A 7011-nucleotide genomic window follows, 5' to 3' on the forward strand; every position below is an offset into this window, starting at 1 on the left:
CAGTACGTCACAATCGGGGGGTAACAAGTGGGGGTCACCCCTACTTTATACCTCCCGACCGACAGACAGAGCACGTGACGCGCTCTCTAGCGCCCCTCTTATAGTCAGGCCAATTATGGAATTGCCCGACAATAAGCAAGGAGGCCGCTATACTACTTATGCCGATTATTGAAGGGTCCCCGGTGAGAGTAAGGTATATATTCCCCCGACCTCCGCGGGCGGAATATATAATATCTTCCCGGATCTCACTGGCCTCCCCACAATAATCCTTGGCACAACTCGCTGCCACCAACCGCTTCACGGTAACTATTAGCCGAACACACAGACGTGGGATTCAAGATCGAGATAACAGAACAGCCCAGGATTAATTATATAATTTAATCGCCTAAAGCACACTAGAAACTACAATATATACAATAGGGAATCTACAGAATATACAGTTATGTCAGAGTACAGTTACAATCAAAGCATGGGTTACAAACAGGCATACACAGTTCAATCAGTTACCTTGTGCGTCTGGCCACAGGGGGGCGCTGTAGACCAGGTTTCTAGGAACTCTCTCACAGGTCTTTCCCAACCAGGCCCCCGAGCAGAAGAACGCTGGAAAATGGCCGAAGTAGGGTTATCAACCTGGGCAGATCCAGGTCCCCTCCTACCTTAGTGACCTCACAGGGAAGCACTGCCACTCCCCCTGCATGGATCAGAATTATCCAGCCAAGGGGATATTGGCCATAACTTTGCCTGGGAGCGTCGTAGGCGGATGCCAATGCTCTCATTGTGACAGTTATGAATTTAGCTACAGAACGAGGGGACTCATGACCTGTCTGCCAGTTCCCCATTGGCTGATATCACGCCTGGGGCATTTCCCAATGTCCTGCTCCCATAAAAAGGGTGTGCCGGCATCTTCCACATGCGGAGACACCATTTTTATGGTTGCCATATTTATCGGAAATATGGCTTGCGAGATATGAACCATTTTTTACTGGAGTCGTTCTGTCTGGCTATTTCCATAGCCTTGCTAACTAGCTAGCAGCCCCCACTACAGGGTGACGGCAGGGAGTCATCCTGTGTCCATTGTCCCTAAGCCACCTCATTTCCATATCACAGGACATGGCCATGGATTTGTTGCTAAACCAGTTGTGTGAAGGGAAGGGGGGGGGGGGGGTGACACCAGGAGAGGGCTTCCTGACATGACTTGAATGTCATGATTTATCGTCATATCTCCGGATTTACCTCACACCTCCCCCCTTTTGAGGGCGCTAGGGGGCAGCACACTCCGGTGTTCCCCCGTGCGCCCGTCCGCGACCTCTCCTTGTCGGGACAGCCCGTCTGCGTTACCGTGGTCACGGCCCCTTTTGTGGCGAATGGTGAAGTTGTATTGCTGGAGCGCAAGGCTCCATCGCAACAATCGCCCATTCGTCCCAGAGACGGTGTGCAACCAGCTGAGGGGATTGTGGTCCGTCTCCACGATGAAGTGGCGCCCGTATAGATAGGGTTGCAGACGCTGCAGGGCCCACACTATGGCCAGGCACTCCTTCTCCATCGTGGAATAGGCAACTTCCCTTGGTAACAGCTTCCTGCTCAGGTACAAGACTGGGTGCTCTTGGCTCGCAGAGTCCACCTGGCTGAGCACCGCACCGAGGCCGAAGTCACTGGCGTCGGTCTGTACTACAAACGGCCGCGTGAAGTCGGCTGCCTGTAGCACGGGCGGGCTGGACAGGGCGTCCTTTAGGGCCCGGAAGGCTGTCTCGCAGTCCATTGTCCAATCGACTGCAGAGGGCAGCTTCTTCTTGGTGAGGTCCGTCAAGGGCTTTGCCAGGCTACTATAGCATGGAACAAACCTCCTATAGTACCCAGCGGTCCCCAAGAAGGACATCACCTGCTTCTTGGTCCTGGGGGTGGGCCAGGATGCGATGGCTTCCACTTTCTCAGGCTCGGGCTTCAGTGTTCTCTCACCTACCCGGTGACCGAGGTACTGGACCTCGCTCATGGCCAGCTGACACTTTCCCGGCTTGATGGTCAAACCTGCCCGGTGGATCCGCCTGAGCACCTGTGCTAGATGCTCTAGGTGGTCCTCCCAGGTGGGACTGAAGACGGCAATGTCATCCAGGTACGCGGCCGCGTACCCTTCAAGTCCCTTGAGCAGGGTGTTGACCATCCGCTGGAAAGTGGCAGGGGCATTCCTCATCCCGAATGGCATCACCGTGGACTCGTATAGTCCAAATGGGGTAATAAAGGCAGAGCGTTCCCTGGCCTTGCGAGTCAGGGGGATCTGCCAATATCCCCGGCTCAGATCCATGATGGTCAGGTACTGAGCCCCGGCCAACTGATCGAGCAGGTCATCGATGCGTGGCATTGGGTACGCATCGGCGACCGTGACAGCATTGAGCCCCCTGTAGTCCACGCAGAACCGCGTGGTTCGGTCCTTCTTAGGGACGAGGACTACAGGCGAGGCCCAAGCGCTGTTGGATGCCTGGATCACCCCCAGCTTCAGCATCTCGTCAATCTCCTGGCGCATGTGTTGCTGCACCTCCAGGGAGACCCGATATGCTGAACGCCGGATCGGGGGATGATCCCCAGTGTCCACGTGATGGACAGCCAAGTCAGTCCTTCCGGGCTGGTTGGTAAACAACCCCCGGAAGGGGTGTAGGGTGGCCCACAGCTGGGACCGTTGGTCCTCCAAGAGCTGGTGGCCAACCTCCACATCCTCAATGGATCCGCCTGCCCTAACCTGGGCTAGCATATCCAAGAGGGTTTCCGCTTCTCCCTCCTCGGGCAGGTTGCACACAGGGAGTGCACATGCCTCCCGCTCATGATGTGCCTTCATCATGTTCACATGGAAGGGCTTCCGCCTTCCACGGGCAGGGTCCAGGGTGACCAGGTACGTCACAGGGTTGAGCTGCTGGTACACGAGGTATGGGCCTTCCCAGGCTGCCTGAAGCTTGTCCTGTGGTACGGGGACCAGTACCCACACCTCTTGACCCACTTGGTAGGTCCTCTCACAAGCGTTCTGGTCGTACCAACGCTTCTGATCGGCCTGGGCTTGAGCCATATTGTCGTGTACCAGTTGCGTCAAGGCCTTCATTTTGTCCCGGAAGCGCATGACATACTCGATAACCGACACTCCAGGGGTGGCCAAATCCCCTTCCCAAGCCTCTTTCACCAGAGCCAGGGGGCCCCGCACACGTCGCCCGTACAGGAGCTCAAACGGTGAGAATCCTGTTGAGGCCTGTGGAACCTCCCGGTAAGCAAATAACAGGTGTGGGAGATACCGCTCCCAGTCACGCCCATGGGAGTCGACCAACATCTTAAGCATCTGCTTTAAGGTGCCATTGAACCGCTCGCACAGGCCATTAGTCTGTGGATGGTACGGGCTGGCCACCAGATGTCGCACCTGGACTTGCTTACAGAGGGCCTCCATCAGCTGGGACATGAATTGGGTCCCCCGGTCAGTGAGCATTTCCTGGGGAAAACCCACTCGGGAGAAAATCTCCAGCAATGCGGTGGCCACCTTGTCAGCCCGAATGGACGACAAGGCCACTGCTTCTGGGTACCGGGTGGCATAGTCCACTACCGTCAGTATGAAGCGTTTCCCGGAGCTGCTGGGGATGGCCAGCGGGCCGACCAGATCCACAGCCACCCTCCTGAAAGGCTCATCGATGATTGGCAGAGATACTAGTGGGGCTTTGGGGTGTGGCCCCGCCTTCCCCACTCTCTGACAGGTTTCACACGAACGGCAGTAGGCAGCCACATCGGCCCCCATTTTTGGCCAGTAGAAATGCTGGTTTAACCTGGCCTTGGTCTTAGCGATCCCTAGGTGTCCGGCCATCGGAATCTCATGTGCGATCCGCAACAACTCCGTCCGGAACGGATAGGGTACCACCAACTGTCGGTCCCTGGGCCACGCCTCCGGTGAACCCTGCTGGACCGTGGCCCGGTACAGCCGTCCTTGGTCCCAGACCACTCGCTCCGGGTCCGAGTCCGAGGGAGGCTGTGCCGCCTGCTCCTTTAGAGCTTTCAGGCTGTCGTCAGCTTCTAACGCTGCCTGAAACTCCTGACTAGATGTGGCCAGAATCGACGAGACTGTCACATCTTCAGTCAGTACCCCGGGACCTGTGTCCTGGCCTCCACCGGACTCGGCTGCCACTTGGTCAGAAGGGGAAGAGCTATCGGACCTCCGGGAGGCCCCTTGGCTTCCAGCACTCCCACTGCGGGTGACAGCGGCCACAGCCGCTGCGACCGTGGGTCGTGCCTGCTCCTCCTCCGTTCTTGACCAAGTCGCCGGTTCAGGCAGACCTACCTGGCTTCCTGACACCCCGGTTGTGGGGGAACCATGCACCGAGATCTTACCTGGGAGCACTTCCGCTCCTGGACTGGCCCCAATCTCACCTGCCTGTTCCCCTCCTGCAGCAACAGAACCCCGCTGTGAAATCTCTGGGGACCCCACATTTGCTGCGGTAGCCCCCACCCCACACACTGGTCCTCCCCCTGCAGCACCCTGCTCTCTGCTTATCCCTGCAGAGGGCAGCAGATCCCAGCTCACAGGCTGGTTACTTGTAGAGGCATTGTCACACCTTTCTCTGACCCCCTCCCCCCCTGTCACAGCTGCAGCTGTGTGTGTGTCTATGGTGTCTGTGCAAGCAGAAATATCAGAGTTCACTCCCTCCTCCCTTACATCATTCATAGATAACACATTAACATTGTCAGGAGTCATGTCCGTACTGGCTGAAGGTTCAGCCCTTGGTGGGGGCCCAAACTGGGAGGTTATCTGCCCCAAATCTGTCCCAAGTAGCACGTTTGCGGGGATCCGATCAGTTACCCCCACCTCCCTCACCCCCCGCCCTGCGCCCCAGTCCACATAAACGTCAGCAACAGGCAGCGCCGGGTCAATGCCTCCAATCCCGGAGACAGCGAGGGTTTTTCCAGGGATCAAGTCTTGGGGGGACACCATCTCAGGCCGCACCAGAGTCACCTCCGAGGCGCTGTCTCGCAGTCCTATGGTCACAGACCGGCCGACGGTGACAGGTTGGAAGCTGTCCAGGGACCTACCACCACCCCCACCCACACAATACACCTTGGGCGGCCCTTGGGACGGGGACGGAGCCGGGGCCTTGGGACGCTGAGGGCACATGGCCTTGAAGTGTCCAGGTAGGTTGCACTGGTGGCACCGTCTTGGCTCTGCCACGGGCCTGGAGAGGGGAGTTGAGGGGGACACCCCCTGCAGTCTAGGGGCAGGTGGGGCAGTCGCAGAGTTCATCTTACCCCCTCTCCAGGTGCTGCTGGTGGCTGCTCTCCTGGCTTCAGGAGCCCGATTGTTGGTGTAGTCATCGGCCAGGGCAGCTGTAGCCGTGGACCCCTTTGGCTTCTGGTCTCGGATGAACTGGCGGAGATCCTCAGGGCAGTTCCACAAGAGTTGCTCCGTGATGAACAAGTCCAGGATCTCCGGTCCGGTGGAAAGCTGCAGGCCTTGGGTCCAGTGGTCGGCAGCTCGGGCAAGTGCCCGCCGGTGGTCAGCCCAGGAGTCCTTTGGTCCCTTCTGTAGGCTCCGGAACTTCTTGCGGTAGGACTCTGGAGTGAGGTTGTACTGTTGGATCAGGGCCCGCTTGATGGTGTCGTAGCCCTGATCTGCCTCAGCAGGCAAGTCCCCAAGGACATCCAGGGCCTTACCCCTTAAACGGGGGGTCAGGTATTTGGCCCACTGGTCCTTGTTCAGATGGTGCTGCAAGCAAGTCCGTTCAAAAGCAGTCAAGAAAGAGTCCAAGTCTCCATCCTTCTCCAGCACTGGGAAGTCCTCAACACGGACCTTTGGAAGTTTGGTGTCTTGAAGGTCACGTGCGGCTGATGAGGGCCGGAGCTGAGCTAGCTGCAGCTGGTAGTCACGCTCTGCCTGGCGCTCTTCACGCGCTGCCTGCCGCTCCGCAGCCTCAGCCTCACGCGCTGCTTGCCGCTCTGCCTGCCGCTCCGCAGCCTCAGCCTCACACGCTGCCCTGCGCTCTGCCAGGAGTGCCTGGTAGCCCTCCCGGTCTCCAGCCTGGAGTAGGGCCATAGCCATTTGAAGAAGGCTATCCGAGCCTCCCAGGCTCGGTGGAATGGCACGTGGTGATCTGCGGCCCGCTGCGGAGCCTGGTGCTTCACTGTCCATTGCAGAGCGGAGGGCTGGCATCTGGCTCGTTGAGGAACCTTGGGCGAGCTCCTCCTCATCTTGTCCATAATTGCCAGCTTGTGCGCTGTCCTCTGCAGAACGGTTTTCAGGCGTCGAGCTCCTGGAGGACTCGTGGGCAACCTCCTCATTGCTGTCCACAGCACCGTCCTCCCTCTCTTCGGCTCCTGCCTTAGCATTGGCCAGTTGCATAGCTCTGCTCCTGGTGCCATCAGCCATTCTTGCAGACTTTTGGTCACTGACACAGAACTGACACCTGATGCCTCCACACACCTTACAGTATCTGCACTCTGACACTCTAGTGTTGAGCTAGTCTGAAGACCCCAGCAGCCACAGCTGCTGCAGGCAGTCTTTAGTGTCTGGGAGTATGGGTCTCACACTCACACACACTATTATCTCGATCCCACCGCTATGCCACCAATATGTCACAAACCACCGGGGGGGTCACTCAGAAATCCCCCGCGCTGGCTACCAGTACGTCACAATCGGGGGGTAACAAGTGGGGGTCACCCCTACTTTATACCTCCCGACCGACAGACAGAGCACGTGACGCGCTCTCTAGCGCCCCTCTTATAGTCAGGCCAATTATGGAATTGCCCGACAATAAGCAAGGAGGCCGCTATACTACTTATGCCGATTATTGAAGGGTCCCCGGTGAGAGTAAGGTATATATTCCCCCGACCTCCGCGGGCGGAATATATAATATCTTCCCGGATCTCACTGGCCTCCCCACAATAATCCTTGGCACAACTCGCTGCCACCAACCGCTTCACGGTAACTATTAGCCGAACACACAGACGTGGGATTCAAGATCGAGATAACAGAACAGCCCAGGATTAATTATATAATTT

This window comes from Anomaloglossus baeobatrachus, chromosome 5, assembly GCF_048569485.1.
Source record: "Anomaloglossus baeobatrachus isolate aAnoBae1 chromosome 5, aAnoBae1.hap1, whole genome shotgun sequence".
Taxonomy (NCBI): Eukaryota; Metazoa; Chordata; class Amphibia; order Anura; family Aromobatidae; genus Anomaloglossus; species Anomaloglossus baeobatrachus.